Source organism: Artemia sp. Qi Xiang Cuo, chromosome 15 (assembly GCF_049724085.1).
Source record: "Artemia sp. Qi Xiang Cuo chromosome 15, ASM4972408v1, whole genome shotgun sequence".
In the NCBI taxonomy this organism is placed as follows: Eukaryota; Metazoa; Arthropoda; class Branchiopoda; order Anostraca; family Artemiidae; genus Artemia; species Artemia sp. Qi Xiang Cuo.
The window spans coordinates 38805604-38830832 of NC_142808.1; the positions used below are offsets into that span (position 1 = coordinate 38805604).

Consider the following 25229-nt stretch of genomic DNA (forward strand, 5'->3'; position numbering starts at 1 on the left):
AATAAAGTCAAAATATGGTCTAGGTCTGAAGTAGGTCCCAATTTTGAATATGTATAAAGATCTTGTTTCTTTGTATAGCATAGTTGAAAATATGCAAAATTGTTAAAACTAAATTACTGTACATCTGAAAAACGTATGAGGCTTTAAGGTATATACCTACATGCTTTTTTTGGAGGCCAGCTAATGAAGGATTATCTGGTTAATGATGGTAACTTTCATTCATCACTCTCTTTCGGGTATACTAGTCCATTATTCGCCCATGGTATGTTCTTGCTGATTATTCGTTTACTCAGCTCATCACTTTACTGCTATCTTTTCAGAGTTGGTCGAACATCATCAAACGCTATGATTTTGATGCATTATTCATTATTTTATTGTAGATTTTTCAAAATAATTCATATTTAATAATAGCAAAGAGAAAAAAAATATGCCTTGATTTGAATCTCAAAGGAGTAATTCTGGAATTAAATCTGAACACACCTTTTCTGCTATACCAGAAATTTGCCATCTGGAAAACTCATCTGAAAGAGGAACTTAACTCTTAAATAGACGTCACCAGTGGATATTGTCAGATATTCTCGTTGTTGTGGACTCACAGCATTGATCGTGAATTAACGATGGATAACGATCGACGCAATATGCTTCAAAAATTTGTTGCATTTGATCTTGGACTGATGCAACGGGTATTTGTTTTAAATCCAGTAATCCAGCTATATTCTTATCCCAAGTAACAAACGACATATTAATTGACCTGCTACTATAGGCTGCAGTCTTGCGGCCTCCAGACCTGAGTTTCCTAGTTATAGGATTCCACAAATAGCTTTTAGATATATTACTCTTTTGAATGAATAAGCAGAATGTTTCTAAAATTAGTGCTATATAATAATTTTCTTTGCTTTAAATATTCAACTTGGATAATGGGAAACATTTCCTTTTTAACAGTGTTTAAGAAGAACAGTTCAATAAATCTAAAAAACATCATTTTAAGTGAGGTATGTCAGGCATCTGAAAATATTAAGAAATTGTCAAAATTTTGGTAACTTATGCCTCACACTTGACTTACTTGACTGCTCCTGCCGGGTGCTACTCGGCGTATTGAGTGCCGTCTGCGTCCTCCATCCACTTCGGTCCATTGCAAGGGTTTACGCTTCACTGGGTTTGATATTTGCCATCGCTAGGAACTCGGATACACTGTCGGACCATCGCTTATTTGGTCGGCCGCGAGGTCGCTTCCAACCGGCTTTGACAGGGTCAAAGTCAAAGATCATGTTTGCTGGTAAGTGCGGAGGCATTCGAAGTAAATGTCCAAACCACGTTAAGGTAAGCTCGGCTGCTTAGGTAGAAAAACGGGACTGCTTGGGGAGATGCAGCAGCTTCTCGTTACTCACGAAGTCAACCCACCGTAGATCTTCTATCCTTCTCAGCTCTTCGACGGGAATCTATCGATAGCCATTAGAGTTGCGGCTGATGCTTGCCAAGTCTCAACTCCATAAAGCATCACAGAACCTGCGAGGGTGTTGAAAATTTGAAGTTTATGCCTCACAGGTCAATCGAAAAAGAGTTGTAAGCTTACATCAATGTCAGCTGACCAGGGGGTAAATTCGTGCCTTCGAGAGTTTTTACCGTAAAATTTACGTTCTGAAAGGTATCTTTCCCCTTTGAAAAAATCATGATCCAAAATGAAGTCTCATAGATAGCGCAAAAGTGCTGTCGAAGTAGAGCGATATGGCTTCAATGGGTTATTTATTTTGTCTTTTCCCCAGGCTACTTCATACATAAGGAGCTGTCGTAGGAACTTTAGAGGGGACTTATTGGATAAAAATGGGAAGTAAATGGAAGGCTTTGTAGATTAAGCCGGTTTTTTGAGTATAGATAGAAATTGTCTATTCGGTTACCCGTAATGTATGTGTCTATTCGGATACCCGTAAGGTATCCCCCCTCGTAAGGTATCATCGCTTCAGTTATCGCCTGAAGCGATGACTGAGTATTATCATCTTGAGGCTATTTCAAGTGTAAGGTTTCCCAGGGATGGTTTTATTTAGGCTATATGACATTAACCTATGTATATATCGAATATATAAAATCAAATGTATGTGTGTATTCTGTTTGTCTATCTCTATGTCATGTATGCATTACTAGACTGTTCATCCGATCGCCAAGAAGCTTTAAGAAGTTGGCGAGTACACTTATGAGAAGGTGTTAGGCATAACCCCCCCCCCCTCTTAATAAATTTCGTGCTGACTGAAATTAAGACCCCTCAAAAAAAATAACTGACAGTTCTTTCCAGTCAAAACAGAGCTTCTGGATACCCAATTAAAGGGTTAGTTAATTATTGTGGAAAGCATGACGTTTGAATAAAAACTATGTTTGTGTTTATCGATTCAGTGTACTATCATATTTTCGATTTATGGACTCGATTACCTAATGAAGGGAATTTTTCCAAGGAAGGGGAATTTACGTAGGGTTGGGATTTTTCCGGGGAGAATTTTCGTCGGGGAGGGGGAATTTTCGGGGGAGTTTCACCAGGAAAATTTCCAAATATTTTTTAAGTTAAAAATATGATTGTTATTAATACGCAAAGGGAAACTTTCCTTCGAGAAAGGGGGATTTTTCACGAGGGAAGTTTTCAATGGGGGAAGCTTCCACAGAGAAGGGGGGAATTTTCCTTGAAAAGAAAGTTTTGTGCAAGGGGGAATTTTGCTTGAATTTATTTCTTTTACGATCGCAGCAATGCACCAAGGGTAGCTTAGCCGTAATTGGAAATGGAGTGTAAACCTCAGTAATACTACTTATCTCATCCAACCTCCTTCAACGCATCAGACCAAAAACGAGCGGAAATGAAGCAAATAATCACAATCAGGATTTTGAAATAATCACAGTCAAAAATACCACAATCAGGAGTAGGGTTAAGTCCCTGAATCCTTCTAAAGGCCAGAACGTTTATGCTTTACTAAGAACAAAATATATTTTGAACATTTTCTCCCTGATAACGTTAATGGATCCAAAATTGCTGAGATTTCCACAAGGAGACTTTCTTCTTAATATATGCTGGAGAGATCCAGCATATATCAATCAATCAGTACAATTTCATTAGTTATTTTATGTAATCTTTGTTATTATTGGGATTTTTGTTGTGTTGTTGGATTTTCAGCAAACGTGCATCTTCGTTCATTTTCGTTCTGTTTTCTAGCCACTGGGGTTTTCAAACTCATCGCTAATCTTGACGAATTCCTGATTTAAACACTATTTGACGAATCATTCAAAATATTGCCCACCTCAGATTTACCTATATTTAGGATTGATAATTTATAACTGTAAGCCTGTCCATCTCCATTAAGGCTTTATAAAATTTACTAGCAGAACATATTTCAGGCCCTAAACTCAAAAGCTACTAATTGCATTTATTTTCTTGTAAATTCGTCAATTTCGATTATATTCAACATCATAGTTCAAAATAGCTTCGATCATAAAGTTCAATCGAGCAGTCAACTTCAATGAAATTTAGTCCCGAAATAGGAAGTCTTCCTATAGCTGAATAAACTTCTAAAGGCTGACATTTAGCAAGACTAGTTGAAACGATAAGTTGTGTTTTTCTAGTCTAATTGCAATAATCTCAAAAGTTGATGGATCGTCCTGAAGTGGCCTTTAAAGTAGAAACTAATGGAGGTGAATTGCTCCGTCTCATAAATTCATTGATTCCACGATGGGAGTCGAGTAGATTATCGTCATGACAATACTCTTTTGAGCAGCGAAGCAAGAAATGAAAATTCCCAGAAATCTAATGTAAGACATTATTTACGAAGGCAGTCAAGATAAACGGGATCCACAGAAAATGGATATCCTTTAAGTATATTCCCATCAATATGTATAACCTATACATGATTTTTTTTTTTCAATAAGCATAGTCTTGTAGTTTATTTCGTAAGATTGTCATCTTATTTTCTATGATAATTGTAATGTAATTCCGTATTGTATAGATTTATCAAGCATGATGGTTTAGTATTGATGTAGATTGGTCGTATTCATGTTCATTTCCTTTTAGCCTATATTGTATTATGGTTAATGTCTTGCTTTTGTTTTCTTTATATTCTCTTATCTTGGAGGTTAAAAATTGTTTGAAAAGAGTTCAAAACCTGGTTGATTCTTTTGAGAAGAAGATGCAGCCAGTAAAAACAATGAATTGTTTTAAAGTTAGAATATTTTTTTTTCTTTGGAGGGACTCTTGGAATAAGTAGAGACAAATTCCTATGTGTTTTCAGATGTAAGCAATTTTCAGACAATGTTTTTAGTGAAGTGATAATCTGTGCGTAATTTTGGATTATATTTCAATATGACCTTTCATGTAATTTAAATTATCATGCAATCCAACAATTTCAAATGTGTTACTTTGTATGTTAATTCAGTAGTTGAACCCTAAGGAAAAGTAACAGAATAAAACAAAAATTGCCATTCAAATTTTCCTAAGAACATACTCTTCGGTAGACCTTTGTCTTTTAACACCGGGTAATTATCTTTCCTTATTAGAGCAATCCCAGAATGGAAGCAAATCTGATTATTGCCACAAAGAACGTCTCTGGAACAGCAAGACAATAAATGAAAATCACAGAAACATGATGTTAGAAGAGTGTTATAGAGGTAATCATTACCCTCGGCAAAATACCAAATTGTTAACTTATTGTCTTTTTTAATGATACTAAGAAGCCCATCTAGGTGTGTGATTAAGCCTTGACTTTCCCATGGGAGCTAAGGGAAATACCGAAGGGGACAATTTACGAAAAATAAATGAAATCCAGTGGATTAAAGCACCCTGGTAATGTTCAGAGCTACTGAGCGGATTCATAAGACTTTAAAGATCAATTCTTACTAATGTCAGGTTCTTCAAACCGAGGTTGGTGCTCCTTGCGATCTGAAGTCGGGATAGTACCATGCTAATACTGGGAACAAAAGCATCTTTATTTGGGAAAGCAGCATATGCAATTCGAATACAATAGAGAAGCTAATAAATGAAATAGATGAAAGACCCTATCTTCTTTTATTTAAGGTTTGACAACCATGGTTTTTTTTAGCCCAAGAAGTTTTTTTGTTCTTATGACTTTACATTTTGATTATCTGGGGGTGGGGGGCGAAGGTGAAAATTAATATAGATGTGTCCCCAGTTTTCTTTTACCTGCATTATTGGCTTCTCCTTCCGTAGCAGAACAGTTTTAGTAAGTAATACCCCACTGGTAACCCGGACAAATGGGGTACTATCGCCACATCTAAATTATTTTACTGACTTTCCTGGGCATTAAAATAGCAGTCGCCATCCTTTGAATACCTTGGGTACTAAAATTTAGCATGCTGCTTTTGCGACTACATAAGACCCAAAAAGTCTCGACTAAGGTGCTGAAGAACTGACTTTAGTTTTACAGGACAAATTCCCTTTTGTAGTGGGAATATAAATTAAACTACAAAAAGAGTTAGATAATAATAAATCATTTTAGAATATGTTGACAGAACTTTCATTTAACAAGAATTTTATAAATAGATTGATCTTACAAAAAAATGTACCACTCAGTTTTGATGAAGTCCCAAGGGCATCAAAATAAAAGCAATTCCTCTCCACCTGGAACCATCCTAGGTCGATTCATATCTGAAAATGGCGATTTCCTAAAAATTTTCTTTTACTTGTTTCAAGTTCATTAAGATTTAGGGCAGCGCCATATTTTCTTCAGTAATGCTACGTTTAAGCCCCAAAATAAATCAGCAAAATAGTTATATCTCGCAACACTGTTTTCCCCCGTAAAATTCCAAAATAATTGACAATCTGCTAATTCCAAAAGACAACTACATCTTCAAAGGAAAGCTCCACCTTCTTAAGCTGTTTGGTCCAATATGATTCTAGCTTATTTTTTGCGGATTTTTTACTTTTTAATTTTTTTTTTTTTAACCCTCGTTGATGTCTATTAAATGTCCACGTGCTCCCTCGCGAGCACTATTAGTCATTTATTTATTATTTAAAGTATCTATTTACTATCCTGGCTTTAGATGTCTTTGGGTCCCAAAATTAGTAAATTGCTACCCTGGTTCAAGATCCAAGGGAGCATTGGCCTTGTGTGCCGTAGGGCCAGTTTTAGTGAGAAATCCTCTTCTTTGAAACAACGGCTGAGACAAAAGTTGACAAATGGCAAATTAATTAACAGATAAACACAACATTCCATGTGTTTTACTATAAAAGTTAGAGTCTAATTATGATTAAGAGAATAAGCAGTTTTTTTTGCAAAAAGACTCGGCTAGTCTGGAAGACAAGGGTGCGCATTTTAAAGATTCGTTTCCCTAAAATTGACAGCATTATTCAAAGATTTCTATCTGATATAATAGTTATATGACACGCAAACAACCATTTACTGCGAGTGCGAAGTTCGTTCGCTTCTTCAAATCTCTTACTCTGATATCTGTTTTGATTAATCTATACTCGAATTCTACAGCAGGGATTTTTATTTTTTTAGTAACTTACCGCGTCCTGGCACATAATGAGTGCATACTATACAGGTAGCATCTGGTCTAGTTTTAATCAATTACAGTCTACAGATGGTTTTTCATACATTAAACACTCAAGGAGTCGGCTATGCATAGACCTTGAGCCCGAAAAATCTAACCAACAATGAAATTAATTAGATTAAGCTGTATACCTATATGTTTTCCTAGCTGATTTGACAAATAATTCAGAGGCAAAGAAATCTCCCCACAAGGATATAAAGGGACGCACTTGTAGATAAAATCGATGACACTCCATTAAAGTCTATGTTCTAAGTAACACCTGGTGTTTGGCAAACCTGTAATCTTCGCCACCAGCACGGGGTCATGTCATATTCTGCAACGGTTTTCAATATAGAGGAATGATCAATCCATATAGAAAAAAGATTTCTTTTAGCGAAATTATCTTCTAAGCTTTCTAGTTCAGGAAAACAGAATCTATTAGAGGTGGGTTCTTCAAGAAAGACAAGATGAGAAATGGAGTCTTAGGAAACATAGGTCATCGGCTCTCCTTGCTTTCATTTTTAAAGATGAAATCGCGATGATCCTTTGAATATTTCAGTCGGGAAGCAAGCCACTAGGTGATTTTTACTGAATCAAAATTATACTGGAAACTACTATAAAGAAATACTCGTACAATTGTTTTTTTTTAAACTTATTTATTCATAGCTTTGATCAAAACACTTCGCTCTAATTATTCCAAAGCAACCAGGTCGGTTAGTCTTTGAGGTCATTGCTGAAATATTTTTCCTCAAATTTAATGAAACTATTTTTTCCTCTAATGTAAATTAGACCTTCCTGGATTTGTGTAGCTATTGCATCAATATACTGTTACAATAATTGAGGAGTAGCTTTATCCGGTGACTAAGAGCGAATTGAACTGGGTCAGGTAATTTGCGAACTTGTTTGGGGTGACACTGGTCTGCAGTTGGTCCAGGAAAAAAAGTTTCCAAACTTATTGCCTTGGAATCTTTAGGGAAAAATAATACCTATTTTTCAAAATCACCATTAATATTTATCCTTTGAAAGTGGGATACTTTTATTAGACGTATATATGTTGTCAAGTTTTGAGAACCTTTTTTTTTAGAAGCCAATTTGGAGTCGTCTCGATTTGTCTAGTTTATCTCTTGAATACAGAGCTCTAACTAAGGATGCGTTTCTCTGGCAACACGGAATAATTGTGAATATTATTAGTGCCTATCAATCATGAACCAAATAATATACTGCTTTAGAAAAAAAAGGATAACATTAGTTCATATTTTGTAAGGTGGTTGTTAGAGTTGAGGCTGAAAAAGTCTTCCGGAATGAAAACTATTGCCGGATAAGAAACGCTTCATTCCATTATAATTTTACAACTACTAGGATTTATTTATACTTTCAAGCTCCCCCGAAAGCGGAGCATATTCTTGGGGGAGGCAGATTCATGCTGTTGCTGATGGGCTTCAACGGACTTCTTCCCCTTTAGTACGGAGCATCTCAGCAACTCTAAAAATAGATTCTGAAAAATAGGGTTTCTTGTCTCTTTTAAAGCTTCATTTAATGCTGCATCTTATATTGCCACCTTTTTTTTTAACCTGTTCGTTTTATTTTTGCTCCTTTGTGATGGCATGTCGGTATGATTGATGCTACAACATTTAGTTGTTTTTAGTTAGCTCCGTTACTTGTTCTTTAATTGTCTTTTATTTGTGTGTTTGAGTTTTGTTAAGATCTTACTCATCCACATTTTTTTAGATTTTATTTATTCTTTAAATATTTTTTTTAGATTTAAGATAAGATAAGATAAGATAAGTTTTATTCTTCATTAAATACACATATAATATTACATGTTATTAATCCCTCAAAGGCTCATTGGCCTGTACAAAGAGTGACGACATATGAATTACATACTCAGAGATAAAAAACAAAAGAAAATTTAAAATGATCACTTACTCACATATGAAGGAGAAGAAAAGAAAATATAGATAAACTGGAAACTATAGAAAAAATTAGAATAAATAAACCAAATTTATTAATTATATTAAATAGACTCACAAAAAAAAAAAAAAAAAAAAAAAAAAAAAAAAAAAAAAAATTATATTATTATTACTATAAGCGAATCCCTATCGTCGAAACAGAATTATGTGTATTGTCAGGTAAAACTAACATCATAATAGCTGTTACGATATTATTCATAACTCTTATCCAAAATATTAAAAAATCAAAACTTAAGCCATGTACAGCCCTTTTAGCTTGTATTTAAAATTATATAAATTCCAATTCAATCAACTCTGCTTATTTCTGAGGCTAGGTAGCAAAATTGAGGTTTATGGGTTAATTCAGTCATAAGGCTTATAATTATTGGACTGTAATAAAATGGTGCGAAAGCAATAAAATTTAACCCGTCTTCATGAATGCTACTCCTTAGTGAACTATACAAGTTTCAGCAATAAATATTGATAGTCATACCTGAGGTCAGGGAGTAATAGCGCAGAGAAGACCACCATAAAACAAAACTAAACATTCAGGGGAAATCAACTCCACAAAAAAAAAAAAAAAAAAAAAAAAAAAAAAAAAAAAAAAATTATTCAGTTTGATTCTTAACTAAATGGTCCTTAATAATCCTCTTGAAAGTGCCAAACGAGTGGCATTTATTTACTGAAGAAGGCAGGGAGTTCCAAACCTGATGACAAGCGATGAGGGGATTGAAATCTGACCGCACAGTGGGAGTAGGAGGAATGCAGATATTATGTGACGAACGAAGGTTATATGGAGCTGAATCAGAAATAAACTGAGGAGTTTTTTGAAGAGATTTCGGAAGATTGCCATGAAGCTGATGAAAAACAAAAGAAGCACAAGAAAGAATGTAGATAGACTGTATATTTAGACGCGGTCTTGGTGAAGAACAGTTGGTGTCCATAACCAGCCGCGGTTTTTTATCATACATGACAGAAAGCGACCGCAGTGTAGAAGGAAAAGTAGACATCCATACTATGGGGCAATAAGAGACATATGACTGGACAAGGCAGAAAAAAGAAGCTTCAGAATTGATCCAGGAAAGGTGTGTTTGAGTTTTCGAAGGACGCCCGAACTCCGTGAGAGCATAACCCTAATCATGGCTATATGGTGTCTAAACGAAAGGTTCTCATCAAGCAGGATACCAAGAAACCAGACCAACCGATTCTTTGGTCTACACAAGGAGCCTTGTGACACCTGAAGCTGTGTCAGTTGAGGAATAGCTACACCAATTCGAGAAAAAAAATAAGAAAATGTGACTTGGTAACATTCAAGGCCAAGCAATTCGCCTCAAACCATGAAACTACTCTCTCAAATATTGCCACCAGGTTAGATCTGACATCACATTCCGTCCTCCCTAAAGTCCCAAAAGTGCTGTCGTCAGCAAAAGCAACGAGTCAATCTTCATTAGAAGTAGCATTGGGAAACAAAGGAACATCCAGATGACAAAGATTGCAGCATACTAGAGGACTGATGTTCTTGACTGCTGAAATAAGATCATTGACATAAATCAGAAATAAAACGGGGCCAAGAACAGATCCCTGGGGGACACCATATTCTACTTCAGAAGGACTCTGGAAAAGCGGATCAATTGAAATAAGTCTGCCAGAAAGATATGATTCAAACCAAGAGAAAACATTTGATCGTATACCAATATGCGATAATTTCCAAAGAAGAATCTAATGAGTCAAAGAATCAAAAGCTTTACGAACATCCAAAAATAAAGCTGCCGTGATAAGACCAAAATCTATTGCCGAATGAATGAAATTCAAGAGAGGTGCACAAACATGCTCTGTAGAGTGATTCGCTCGGAATCCAAACTGGAAATCATGCAAAAATTTTTTGACATCCAGAAAACTAAGAAGCCTGGATAGCATAGCCTTCTCAAAAATTTTGCTGAAAACAGATAGAAGAGAAATTGGCCTATAATTAGCAGGATCACTCCGGAACCCACCTTTATACAGCACTATAACCTTAGCTCGCTTGAGTGATTCAGGGAAAATTCCATTCACGAAAGACAGATTAACAAGCTTATTCAATGGTGACAGAATAGCAGGAAGAACGGCACGGATAACCCTTGTAGGAATTCTGTCTGGCCCTGAAGACGATGAACCTTTAAGTGCATTTACGATCCGAGCTACCTCGAACTCAGAAACAGGGTTCAAGACCATTGACTTTAAACATGGGGGTCCAAGATAGGCTCTGAAATCGTAACGAGGAGTTCTAGAGCTCACAGATGAAGCAGTCATTTTTCCTATATTAGCAAAATAAGACGTAAGCTCTAGCTGAACATTTTCCTCTCCTTGGACAATTTTACCGTCAACTATCAGCGTTGTTGGAACTGAAGGCGGAGGGGGAGTAGGTTTAAGTACAGAATTAATAATTTTCCATGTCTTCCCAACATCCTTTCCACATTCAGAAAATTTCCTGTGATAATACTGAGACTTGGCCTTCCAACACAGAGAATTAAATATATTCCTATAAGCCTTGAACCGCTGATGATGAGAAGCAGATGACGAAGCCTTGTATAGTTTCCACAGATAATTTTTCCTTTTCCAGCTTTTATGGAGACCTGGAGTCATCCACGGATTCAGCATTACTCTCCTTTTCGAGGTCTGAGGCTTTGCATTCCGGTGGCAAACTTCTAGGATACCATCTTTTACTGAATCATAAAAGAAATCCAAAGAGCGGTTAAAATCAGATTCAGAATCCAAACTATCCCAAGGCTGATCAGTCAAACGAGATTTAAGTAGACTGATCTCACTGACACCAAAACGGAAAAATGGGAGATTAGATGGCAAAGCTTTACACTGCGATCGATTAGCAGTCCTATATCGTGAAATAGCAGGAAATCATCTAAGGTATCTAGTGACGATAAAATATTATCAATAAGTGATGCATGCATCTCAGTAACTCGGGTTGGTATACAAAATGAGGGTAGAGTTCCCGCGGAAAGCATCATTGACAAAAAATCTGCAGCCGAAGCAGAATTTTGATCCAGCAGGTTAAGGTTGAAATCCCCCATAAGGATTAGCTCGCAAGGATGCTTTTGGACTAAGTCCAAAACCTCTTCCAGAATTTTCATAAACGAAGGAATAGATCCACTCGGGGATCTGTAAACCAAACCGACAACTAAATCCTTACAACCTGACTTGATCTCAATAAAAAGGGATTCAAAGATTTCTTCCTCATTTCTACTCAAATCACTTCCGATATTATATACAAGATTATCGGCAATATACAGGGCAAGGCCACCTTTCGCCATCTGTTTCCGGTTCATCCTCTCCATCCTAAATCTTTGGATATCTAAAAGCATATCCTTTTTTTGAATCCAGGAAAGTTTCACATAAACCAATAACATCCGGAGTTCCCCCACTGACGATCCATTTCAGCTCATCAAAAGAGGAACAAAGTCCCTGAATGTTTAGGTGAAGCACAGAGAAAATACCATCTTGTTTAGAAGAGGCAGAACCACTTAATTGCGAAACATATTTACTTTCAATAACTGATTTAGGATCATTATAATTCCTATTTCTACTTCCAACTGAATTATTAATTATACTTTCTATATCTAAAGGATTATTTTGTAACTCAACAAAACGTTCCCCCAAAGAGTTAACATCACCCTGGTCACTAAAAGAATTAATCATTTTACTTACGGTGGATGGTAGATCCGCTCCGCGACCAAACTCCCCAGACCAAAGGTTAACGACATAAATAAATACATAAAATCACAATAATCATACCAATAAGTAAGATACATATACATTTTATATTATTGAACAAATTAATAATAATAATTTCAGATAAATTTAGTAACTTTCTTAAATCATTAATCATGCTACTTAGTTCCTGAAATAAAAAATAAATAACACTAAAGCTCCACTGCATTAATGTACCCATGAGACCAATACAAGTAAAATTATTTTCAAGATAACAAAGGATTAAAATCCCAAACTGACGCAATGACTTGTGAGAACAGGCATTTAACAAAAAATAATAATTATTGAAATCCATAAATTTCATTGAAGTTAACTGGAACGAAAGTAAATCATTAGACAGATACGCACAAAGAAAAAAAATAAGCAAAAGATAAATAAAATACGCTGAATATATGAATGGCAAGATACTAAAAATATCTATAAAAAAAAAAAAAAAAAAAAAAAAAAAAAAAAAAAAACTTAATCTTAAACACAGTCGGCTAGAGTATGAATTTTTTAGTGACACTTTCACCGTTAGGCCTTGTCAAAATTTGCCCACGATCAGTCCAAACATTTCTATGACCAGATCAATTCTTAGCGGCATATAGGATCTCATGTCGCCTCTTTGTCAATGCTTCCAATAGGACAATTCCACTTGAAGCTAACCTGGCTTTTGCTTTGAAGAATTTCTTCGCTATATCACTATTCACAAATTTAACTAAAAGAGGAGGGACTTTGTCGTTTAGGGAGGCATCGGTTAAAGCAGGAGATATTTTGAATCTGTAGATATTCCTAGTTTGGGTAATATTAATTTCAGTCAGGTTCATTTTGGTTATGAAAACTTGCAGGAATGTTGATTGGAGGTCAGATCCGGACTGTTGCTTAGCACCATGCAAAATTAGCGAATCAAGCAGTACTTCTTGTTCAAATGAATCTAGTTTCATCTCAATTTTCATGATTTTCTCTTCTTGATTTATAATTTGGTTGCGAAGAGTTTTCAGCGATTGTTCAATTTTTTCAAATTTGGGTTGATAATCAAGAGTAATCGCATCATATATTTGACAAATAATGTCGTGGGATGACTGGCGGAAGGAATCAGCATCTGAAAACCTTTCATTAGCCTTCTTAGTTATATTTTGCAGTAACTCTCGCTTAGTTTTTTCCAGATCAAGTTCCGTAGAAGTGATTTTATCCATCAACGAAGCACATTCTCCTGTATTAGATTCCTTAATTGTTAATGCATTAAATGTCTTTGAAAGGGATTTATAAATATCGGGCGGATTTTTCAAGTCCTCAAATGCAGTCTTTATACCTGCAGTCTTTTTTGTTCAAGTTCGGCTAACGCTTTGATTATATTCTGCCAAGTTGGCTTCAACAAGACTGTATTCATCATGTATCCCATAGCAAAATACCAAATATGATGGCTTGTCTCATTTAAAATGAGAATTTGCCTCACCTGGGCTTGTGATAGATTAATTTGCTTAATAAATCTTATCTCATCTCTGATGAACATTAGAAAATTATTAGCCCCCGTCCCATCATTTGAGTGGAACAGGAAAAGGCTCTCCCACCCCAGATCTAGTAAAATTTTCTTTATAAAACTCACTATCTTCATCATAATATAATTTTGATCATCTGCTCCCCTAAAATACTGGTTAAAATATTTCCTTCCCCCCCTGCCTTAGCTTTGGTGAAATGAAGAAGCTTAATAGCCCCCTGGCCCCACAGCAGTAAAAAAAAAGCATGATTATTAATTAATAAATACTATATTTAGTATTATGTGTGAGTTTGAACATCAATGTGTTCTTAAAACAGCTCTGGGGCCGCCAGGTAAACTATCTGTTGAGTCTGATAAAAATCTATGTCGAAAAGACATAGACCCTGTGTTTTAAGAACTGGGAAGAAGATGTTCAGTTTGTCAGTCATGACATCCCCTTGATGTGTGGTATGGTTTATTTTGTCACTTTTCCCCATTAATTATTTCTAAGAAGATTCATTCTTTCTATATGTGTCTATTAGAAAACTGCAATGGGACAAACTTTTCTATGGGATCATCAGCTGTCCAGAATAAGATACTACTGGTCGAATAGCTCTGCTTCGGGAACAACATTTGAATCTTTAAAAATTAACAGAAACCGATTTGAAGAAATATATACGTTATTGACAGCATGATGATGGCTGCTGATCAGACAGTTGTACTGTTAAAACTATGTCCAATGACAAATATATTGGACAATACCTGGCAAATGCTCGTACGTATGTTAGCATTGATGATTGAATTTTAATTTTCGAGAGCAGGTCTTCTCTCGAGCAAAAAACTCCAATAAAACCCAATAAAACGGCTTACAAGTTGTGGTGATTTGCTTCTATGAAGGGATATATTTACTCTTTTTATGTTTATCAAGGAAGACTTGAGGTAGTTGAAGATGCTGGTGGTCTTTTTCTTGGTGGGCGTGTTGTTACAAAGCTGACAAAGACTTAGCATGGAAACAGACCTGTAGGGCCTAGTGATTTATTATAAAAAAAAAATTCTTTCTTACAGCTGTTAAATGTCTTAAGAAAAGAAAATGTAGTTGGGAGCTCCTGGATACTATCAAAGTGAAATGGCCTTCCATTTCGAACCACGGATAAATTTCTGAAACAAAATAACTTCGATTATAAGCAAGATTGGAAGACTGATTATGTCAAGTTGATGGATCGCAATCTGTACGGTTAGCATCAAACTACCACAGCTTTGTGGATGTTGCTGTCAAAAGGAAAAGCTATGATCGAGCCCTCTCGAAAATAAAAGTGCCAACAGTCAAAAAGAAAAAAGGTGCATATGGGTGGTGTAAATATTGTCAATAAAAAGAAGCAGTATCATAGGCAGCGCAATCGCGCTGCCTAAGTAAAGAACGATGTTGGCACAATGCATTATTATTATTATTTTTTTTTTTTCTATACCAGGGCACTTCGTATCGAAGGAGTTGTTGTAGAGACTTCGAAAAGGGCTCATTCAATTGGAAATTGGAATGGTTAGTGCCCGTTTTAATAGTCAAAAGTGACTGAAGGGCAACTAGCCCCCGCAAGCCCACCATTCCTCCAAGCACATCCAATCAAAATTTTCTGATAGCCATTTTGCTCAACGTAGTAAACAATTCTAGAAATTAGGTCTTTGAGAATGACACCCCCCCCCCCAGCACTCAGGGCAAGGGTTGTAAGCTATGCCCTGGGGGTATATAAGATTTTTATTCAAAGTTTGTCGTAGAAACTTCAAAAGGGCTCATTTGATTGGGAATTGGAAGGGCTAGGGTCATTTTTAATAGTTGAAAGTGATTGGAGAGCGACTACCGCCCCTCTCACGCCCACTATTTTCCCAAACACATCCAATAAAAATTTTGAGATATCCGTTTTGTTTAACGTAGTTGAAAGTTTTGGAAATTAGGTCTTAGAGGGTGACAGCCACCCTAACAGACCTTAGGGTAAGTGTTGTTTATGCCCTGGAGGCACTTAAGATGTTTATCGGAAGTGTTATTATTTTCAAAAGGGCTCATTCGATTGGAAATCAAAAGGTCTATCGCCCTTTTTAATAGTCGAAAGTAATCGCAAGGCTGGACATTATTATAGTTAATATCGATGTGGGTATAATGTATTATTTTTTGTTGTTATTGTTTAGACTAGGGCGCTTCGTATCGAAAGAGTTGTCGTAGGAACTTTAAAAAGGGCTCATTTGGTTGAAAATAGAAAGGGCTGATGCCCTTTTTAATAGTCAAAAGTAATTGGAGGCCAACGAATCCCCCCAGCCCCTCCCACTCCCACCCTCCCACGCCCACCGTCCCATTTGCTCATTATGTTTAAAAGCTAAATGTTGCCTTAAGATTAAATCAAAATGCACTGTGTTAATGCTAATTCTCAATAAGGCATCTCAGCAGTATCCCAAGAACGACTGAGGGTATTGTGTTCAAACTTTCGGGGCTACTTCTGCTCTTAAAATTTAACCAAATCAAAATAACGTAAGTGTATCCAAGCTATCAAAGAAAGTAAACAGATTTTTTTTTGCGAATGGCATCAAGTTTTCCGTTTTAGGTCAACTAGAGGAGGTATGAAACTAAATTAAACAGTACTATTTGTGTTCAGATTTTTAAAAGGGTGTATGGTGTTAAAAATTGCTGAAAATTTTTCTCCAGCATACAAATAGCAGGCCAACCTATAAAGTCTTTAAAAAACAAAATGATTCAAAGTATTATTTTCTTTTTCCCTGAAAAGAATATGTCAATATAAAACGAACAGAAATTAATCTAAAAAAATTTTTCCACAAAAAAAGTTTTTCAAAGAAGAGTAAAGAACTCCACTTAAAAAAATAAGCAAAAATAAAATCAAATAATTTACCAAGCGTGAAACTACCACAAATCAGCATCGATAAATAAATGAAACCAAAAACGAACAGAAATTACAATAAATAACCGAGTCAAAATGAAAATGAGCAGAAATTAACATAAGTTGGGCGTAATACCCCTATGCCTTCCCAAGGCCAGAACAAAATTTGCTCTTTACTGAAAAAAATGTAATTGAATATACATTGTCAGTTTGATATACATTTACTGATATTTAGTAATCAAAATGTTAATATTATTTAATTTATTAAAGTTATAAAAGTAAAAACATTTATATTTTTTCAGTAAAGTGCAAATTTTGTTATGGCCCTGGGAAGGTATAGGGGTTTTGCGCCCAACTTATGTTAATTTCTGCTCATTTTGAGTTTGACTCGGTTATTTATTGTAATTTCTGTTCGTTTTGGGTTTCATTTATTTGTCGATGCTGATTTATGGTAGTTTCATGCTTATATGACCGAGTCCGTTGATTCTATTTTTGCTCATTTTTTGTTTAATTGAGTTCTTAATTTTTCTTTGAAAAACTTATTTTGTGGAAAAAGTTTTTTTTTAATTTATATGGATAAGATCGAAAGTCCCTGAAATTTTGACACTTACTTGTGGCACAGTTTCTTTGATGTCATAAGTAATACCGCATGATCCCCTTGTTTTCTGTCACTTATAAAAGTTAACGATAAGATAATAGGGATAAAATCCTTTTTAATAGACAGTGTACAGAAATTCACAAACATACAAGATATTTTTGTGAATTTCTATACACTTTCTATTATAAAGGATTTTATCCCTATTCTGAAGTTTTATTTTATCGTCATGGAAAGACAGTGTGGTCTCCGAAATTATCTAAGAAAAGTTAACACTGCTTGAATTCAAACAAAGGGGTAGGATGGGGCTTAATTTCTACTCAAGTCACGAAAAGCAAGTCAGCTGGATCTGTTCAAAAAAACTGTAACGAAAAAAAAAAAAAAAAAAAAAAAAAAAAAAAAAAAACGCTGTTGGGTATTGGTCTATGATAGTGTACGACTCAGTAGTTTGGGGACTTACTGGTCAAAATTAGTATCTTAGCGGCAAAGAAGTGACATGTGCCCTTTCAAACCAGTTGAGTCTCCGATTTTCTCAATTTCCTCAAAATATGGAATGTGTCAATGATCGCAAGAACTGTTTGGTAGAGTATTACCAATAAAACCTTAAAATACCAATAAATTACCTTAAATTACCTTAATTACCTTAAATAAATAAAACATTAAATACCAATGAAACCTTTACTGTTTTTCTTTCTTTTCGCCTGCGAATGTATCTTTTCACACTATTAAGAAAATATTTCTAGCCCATCGGAACTTATAAGTCCTAGCGTTGTTGTGGTACACTTCTGCAGGGAATTATGAGTCCTGCAGTCTTCCTTAATAGCAGCATGTTTTAAGTCAAAATGAACGTCAGATTTGATGTTAGCTCATTCTTTTACCCACAGAAAAATATGATCCTGCCCACAGAACGCAGGAATATTGATGCTTCGGCGCGAAAGGCTTAACAATTCTTATCTTACTTCTCTTGAACATTTACTATTAAGGTAAGGAATCAAACATTTGAAAAAGTAGAAAAGTTTGTCATAAATAGGTCTTACAAATAGGTTTCGACACCAACTCTGACTCCGAGCTGAGATAGTTAGCTAGCTACCACATTTTTTTCTGTATTCCTCAGAAACAAATTGCCTCGGCAAAATCTTCTTTCATAGTAGCCCTGAGATCGAATTTAATTAACCTCAGTGCTGAGAAGAGCCTTTCAACTTTAATCAGCCTTTATGTTTTTCAGTAACTCCAACTCAAAAGGATCTTATATTATTTCTGTTACTACAACTCCATTCACCAAAAATTTACTAAGATCACTTATAAAGAATCGCATCTGACATTTCACAACTAAGCCGACTCTGACTTCAATGCCCTGCAAGAAACATGGGTACTAAAGCAGGTAGAAAATGAAATGCTGGGGATTTTTTGAAACAATTGTGCAAAGACCACTATAGACATTGGGCTTAGTTGTGAAATGTCAGATGCGATTCTTTATAAGTTGTCAGAAATGTCAGATGCGATTCTCTATAGTTTGGTTACCAAGAAAGAGTTTTCCAAGGGGTAGGGGCTTTTGTGTCATTTTTAGACAGATATAGGATTATTTTGGAGCAGTTCAGCTACAAAGCACACAAGGAGATGACACTGTAAACCTTAGATTTGGATGAGATTGCAACAATGAATTAAAATCGTATGGGGATTTTTTGTGAGGTGGCAAGACTGAAAATTTGCTTTGATCAGTCTATCACCGAGAGAGACTCGAAATTACATTGTAGGTCATTGGTTCGAGTCAAACCCATGGTAGATTTTCCTTGTAAAACAAGCAGATTTTCGCATGACAAGGTATATTTTTTTGTGTATACAAGGTAGATTTAATATTATGGAGGCCACAGGCCTGATTGTATATTTTTGGCCTTTTTGGGCTCCTATTGTCTTTGCCCGTTGTTTAATGCTGTCTTAAGATATTGCGCACAGTATTTCTCTCCTCACTAAAAAGTTATGCTGATTAAATTTATATAAAGTTGTAAGTTGACCAAAAGAGACATCTATCAACAGGATGAGATGAGGAGAAATGCTTGCAAGGGTACACCAGAGGTAATTTTACGTCGTTATGAAATTGCTGGAGAAGGCATCGTCAACACTCGGCTGTAGATCAGGATCAAATCTAAAGCACTAGTAGCCAATACAGGTATGGTGATAAAAATGTTACACTTCAGTTTTAGATACTGTAGATTATTAAAATGTTACTCTGGCAACATGAAACTGTCTTTCAATATTATATGCTTCTTAATAATTAATCACAAACTATGTTGATTGCAAGACCTGTTTCTTTTTTGAAAGCTGCTGCTTGAATGCAGACTAAATTCTCTGGAGGAAAATTCTAGTTTTGTCTCTGACTTTCAATATGCTAGAGAAAGCTATCTGTAGTGTTTCCCTATAATTAAATTCCAGATGGGGATGACAGAGTTAGTTCGAAAGTGACATTCTTGACATTCACAAGCCATAATAAGAGTTGAGTCTATATATACTGTGTATTAGATAAAGTGCATTACTTTAATGAAGACGGGCCTTGCTAAGATGACAGGGCGAGGAACCTGACAATGATACAAATACAATTAAACTTAAGAAAATGAGGACTCTTGACATCTCCTTACTTTTAATTTCTCTGACTTCTACCAACTTCTCCTTGGAAAATAAATCTTTCCTCCCTTCAAAATTGTAATACTTTTTTTACACTTTATTATTCTTCTTAATATAATTTTATATAACCTTATCAAGAAGGTACAGAAACTATACGAACTCTCATATTAGTTTTCCCATCTCTCTTTAACCCATTCCTTATCATTAAATGAAGCCTGTTCCTATCTTAAACACACCACACAAAAGATACCACAAAATACAGTTTTTGTGTGTGTGTGAAAAGGCACATCATATTTTAATTATACGAAGGCTCAGGAAGAAAAAAAAAGATACAAAAACAAATAGAGACCAAATTGTTCATTGCTCTGTACTGACTACTTCCTGTCAATCTTAGTACTCCAATACAATATCTCACTATTATGCTGTCTGGCTGTACACAACAGTTTCTCCGTAATTTTATCAACAGCCTCCATTTGACATCTCCTTAATTTAGAATTTAATGCACTCTCTCGCTAGCAATCAGTATTGGAACGAAACATGAATATCTTATTCAAGACTCTAAAAGACGAAGATGACATGAAAAGTATCTGTTTTATACGGTGACTCTAAATATGTAAAATCCATTGAATTCAAAATTACTTCATAGGAAGCCAGAGGAAATTTGCAACCAAAAAAAGGTTAAGAAACCCTCAAAGAAGGGTGTGATCTGGACGAGAGTTGCAGCATTATGTTCGTCATGCTCAAGAGCTATATTAAAGAGTTTTCAAGTTCCTATGTACAAAAAACCACCAAAATAATTTTTTCTCCAACAAATACGACTATTACATATAGATGGTTTTTTTTCTTTGGGGTGTTTATATCAAGGTAAATATAGTAAAATATCGAGAGAGAACCCATTCGAAAGGAAACCATAAGTTATTGTGTCCGTTTTAAGTAACGAAAGATATATTGTCTTAGAAAACCTCTGAATTTTGCCGTTTTGTCCCGCAAATCAAAGTTTTTGGGCCAAATGGGGCCAAAATGCAATCAAGTGAAAGTTTTGAGATGAACGATTGGCTTATAATTCTTGGTAAGTATGTACATAGATTGCAATTTTCAAATGTTGGAGTAGGAGTAGTCTTAATGGTTCCTATGCAGCAAGTCCAATTCCATTTTTCCTGGCCGTTTTCCCTATTCAGCAGCTGCAATTACTTTTTGATAGGTCCTTCCTGACCCCAAATCCTATGGAGAAGCTACAATTCCCTTTTTTCTAACCCTCTCTAGGAGATTTCATAATCCATCAAATTTGAGAGTCCAACTTTTAACTTTAATAGGAGGTATCTTATTACACTTTCTCCAAAATTCGTTTTTTGAAACGCAAGAATTTCTCACACACTTTTTCTTGTATGCAAAAACGTGCTCCAAGGCAAAGTCTGGCCGGTACCTGACCTGGTTCTAACTCCAGGCATCGAAATTTGGCTAGGAGATATTGTTTATTCAGAGATATTCCAGCGACCCAGACATAGAATTCAAACTTCCCGCGCCCAATTAAGCGGGTTGAAGCTTGATTGGAAACAAGGCAACATTCTATTACGGAATATATAATGGCACTACACAATGAATTTTTTCCACATGAAAAACTTAGTTCAAGTGGGTAACTTAGATATACGGGGTATTTGGAGGGGTCTAAGAGCTTATAGGTCCCCATGGAAGTAGTAGTGACAGGTCACGTATAGAGACGGGGGTGGTAGGAAATTACTGTGTCAATTAAAGAGACGGGGGTGGTAGGAAATTACTGTGTCAATTAAAGAGACGGGGGTGGTGGGAAATTACTGTGTCAATTAAAGGTAGCGGCCAGGTGGGGTATCACTGTGTTAATCTAAGGTAGAAGACAGATAGAAATCACCACGCCTAAAAAGTCATATCTTTGGTTTTTTTATTTTTATGTTGTAATTATAATCAGCATACCATGAAAATTCGTGCAGTTCACAGTTCAACGATTTTGTATTAAATTTCATGTTTCTGATAGAGTCATGGCTGTTCACATATCATGCACACATTGATGGTTGTTTTCCTGGTATGGTTAAATGAACAATGATACGATTTTTTACATTCTAAGTATCTTCCCATTGATTTTTATGAAATTAGTGTATGATATAGGAATCGAACGTGAGACCCGTGATTTCCTAAGGTAAAATAACGAAACGTTAATCGACTGAACCAACAAGCCATTGAACATATTATGATTTTAGAAATACATCCAATGTATTGTTTCTGGGACATTGCCCGACTGATTTTAAGCGTCACAATATCGTAACAAGTTCATTCCATTGAACTGGAACAAGTTCAAGCATATCCGAGGTATCAATTGGATTTTTTATAGGTGTTAAAAGTGATCTGTTTTGGGACATTTTTAGGACATCTTCGTGAGAATATACATACCACGATGATTTGAGATGCATACTAGACAATTTCTTCTGATGCTTGGGCTCCAAGTCCTACCCCTATCCCTAAACCCTATGCCCCCTCCACCCCCCCATCCCTCCCTCCTTTTAACCCACACCCTCCAACCCCAAACCCCCTCCCTGATTTATTTTTTTTTTTTTACATGGTATTTTTTTTTATTTTTTTTTATTACAGGTCTTAGAATGACATGAAACTTACTTAAAACATAAAAAAACATATTTAATATTTTCCAAATTCAAAATAAGAATGATATAGAAATGTTAGTCGTGACTTTTACTATTAGATAAATATTGTTTGTAGTAGCACTTTTTTTTACTTAATTTCTTTGAAATTTCTTTTTTTTTACTTAATTTAATTTCTTTGAAGATAAGACAGATAGGAAATTACTGTATCAATTAAAGAGACAAGACAGGTAGGACATTACAGTATCAATTAAAGAAACAAAACAGGTGCGACATTACTGTATCAATTAAAGAGACAAGACAGGTATATGGATGTTTTATGTTTATTGATTTTTATTGTTCATTGTATTGGTGTTATATTTGATGTTTTATTGTGTGAAAGTTTGATTGTTATTGCAGGGAGGGTTTTAATATATGGTTGAACATGTTTGTTACTTTATGATTGATTATACGTATTGTTATATGGTTGGTGTTTTATTTAATTTTTTTGTATGGATGTTTTATGTTTATGGATGTAAGGATTTTTATTGTTCACCATACAAGCGGGCTAACATCCATGTTTTATTTGATTTTATTTTTGTATGGATGTTTTATGTTTATGGATGTAAGGATTTTTTTGTTCACCATACAAGGGAGCTATCATTCCATGTTTTATTTAATGATGTTTTATGTGTATTGATGTTTTGTGTATATGTATGTAAGGATTTCTATTGCTCACCCTACAACCAGGCCTTCATTCCATGTTTTATTTGATGTTTTTTTTTTGTGTGGATGTTTTATGTTTATGGATGTAAGGATGTTTATTGTTCACCATACATGCGGGCTATCATTCCATGTATTATTTAATGATGTTTTTTGTACGGATGTTTTATGTTTATTGATTTTAGGATTTTTATTGTTCACCATACAAGCAGGCTATCATTCCATATTTTATTTGATGTTTTTTTTATTGGTGCTTTATGTTTATGGATATAAGGATTTTTATTGTTCACCATACAAGCGGGCTATCATTCTATGTTTTATTTAATTTTTTTATGTGTATGGATGTTTTACGTTAATGGATTTAAGGATTTTTAACATGAAATATGCATGCGGCTCTACCAATCGTACTCCATGCTTGCTCATAGACACAACACAGCTTTCTCACTGGTACTCTATGGCGGGTTATCGACACTATCTAGTTTATTGCATGTATTAAATCAATATTTTTTACGCAGTGGAACGATAAACACGTAACTAATATCTCTAAAAAAGTGAAGATGAAGCATTTTAAGTAAGCGTGTTCACATGATAGTGTTATTGTAGCATTGAATACTGACAAGGAGAAGTATTTAAACTATGAAATATGTACAAGTGGTAGCACTATCGGAAACGTATGCATGCATTGTATTGACAGTAAGGAATTAAATTTCTTTGGGGTACCAAAAAAAATTCTTTTTTATAAATGGCGGATTTGCAAGGCTAAGATCCACGGACGTGATTGGCTTCGAAGGAAACGCCGGTATAAAAAAATGTTTGATGAAGAGGGACATCTTATGGCTAGGGTTTCTAGTACCATGCTACCAGTTGATAGAACCTATCGTCATCTTTTAGGTATTACCATTCAAATGAAAGCAAAGACGAAAAGAAAGGCCTACTCTTCCACTAATCTCATAAGCCGTATCTTGTCTACGTGCCGGAACTGTTACCTTTGTAAAAATGATGTTGTAATAGACAGTGAAATTGCCAGAAAAATAAAAAGGGCATTGGTACAAAATATCACCAAGGAATATAAAGGTGAATCGATGAAAAAAAAGTGACAGCAAACATTACTACCATTAATCAAACAGTCAATGAATCAAATAATACCAAAGACGAAACGCATATTGAACCTGTCGGTGACACACCAGTAAATATTGTGTATGACTCAAAATGGAATAATGATTATTCTACCGGTTACGATTTAAGAGAAGACGATAGCAACAATATAGAGAAAGGTCATAGATAGCTACTTTATGGAACAGATTCAAAATATCCAAAGTTGACCATTGACATTAATAATGTGTAATAGTATATTTACAATATATTTTTGTTAATGTCATATATGCCATCATTTGATAAAAAATATATTATCTATTAAAATATGTTATCTATTACTTTGTTATATTTCCATTATTTCTAGGGTACGCTAAAGAAAGAGAGGCAAAAACAAAACCGTATACATAGATTCAGACAAACAAACCGACAAAGACAGGCATTGGGAGAAGCAAACACACGCCCAGACACATAGACAAAGAAACTAAGAGAGACCAAAACACATAGAAATACATAGATTAAGACATGCAAACCGACAGAGACAGGCACTGAGACAAGCAAACACACGCCCAGACACAAAGTTAAAGAGACTGAGAGAGAGACGAAAACAAATACAACTATATACATTCAGACATACAAACCAACAAAGACAAGCAGTGGGACAAGCAAACACCCGCCCAGACACATAGGCAAAAAGAGTGAGAGTATGGATTCAGACGTAAAAGCTGACAATGACAGACACTGAGAGAGCGGCAAACACCCATCCAGATACACAGGCAAAGAGAGCGAGAGTCAACAGTGCATAAAAACACATAGATTCAGACATACAAACCGATAGTGACAGATACGGGGAGAAGGAAACATCCACCAGGACACATAGGTAGAGAGAGTGAGATAGATAAAACACATTCAAATATATAGATTAAGACATAAAAACCAACAAAGACAGGCACTGAAATAAGCAAACACCCACCCAGACACAGGTAAAGAGAGTGAGAGAGACTAAATCAAATACAACTCTATAGATTC

General features: G+C 35.3%; 1 protein-coding gene across 4 annotated transcripts in view; it reads right to left on the minus strand.

Moving 5' to 3' along the window:
* LOC148943665 (zwei Ig domain protein zig-8-like) overlaps positions 1–25229 on the minus strand; it is a 314535-nt gene that overhangs the window by 12113 nt on the left and 277193 nt on the right. The window lies entirely within an intron of this gene.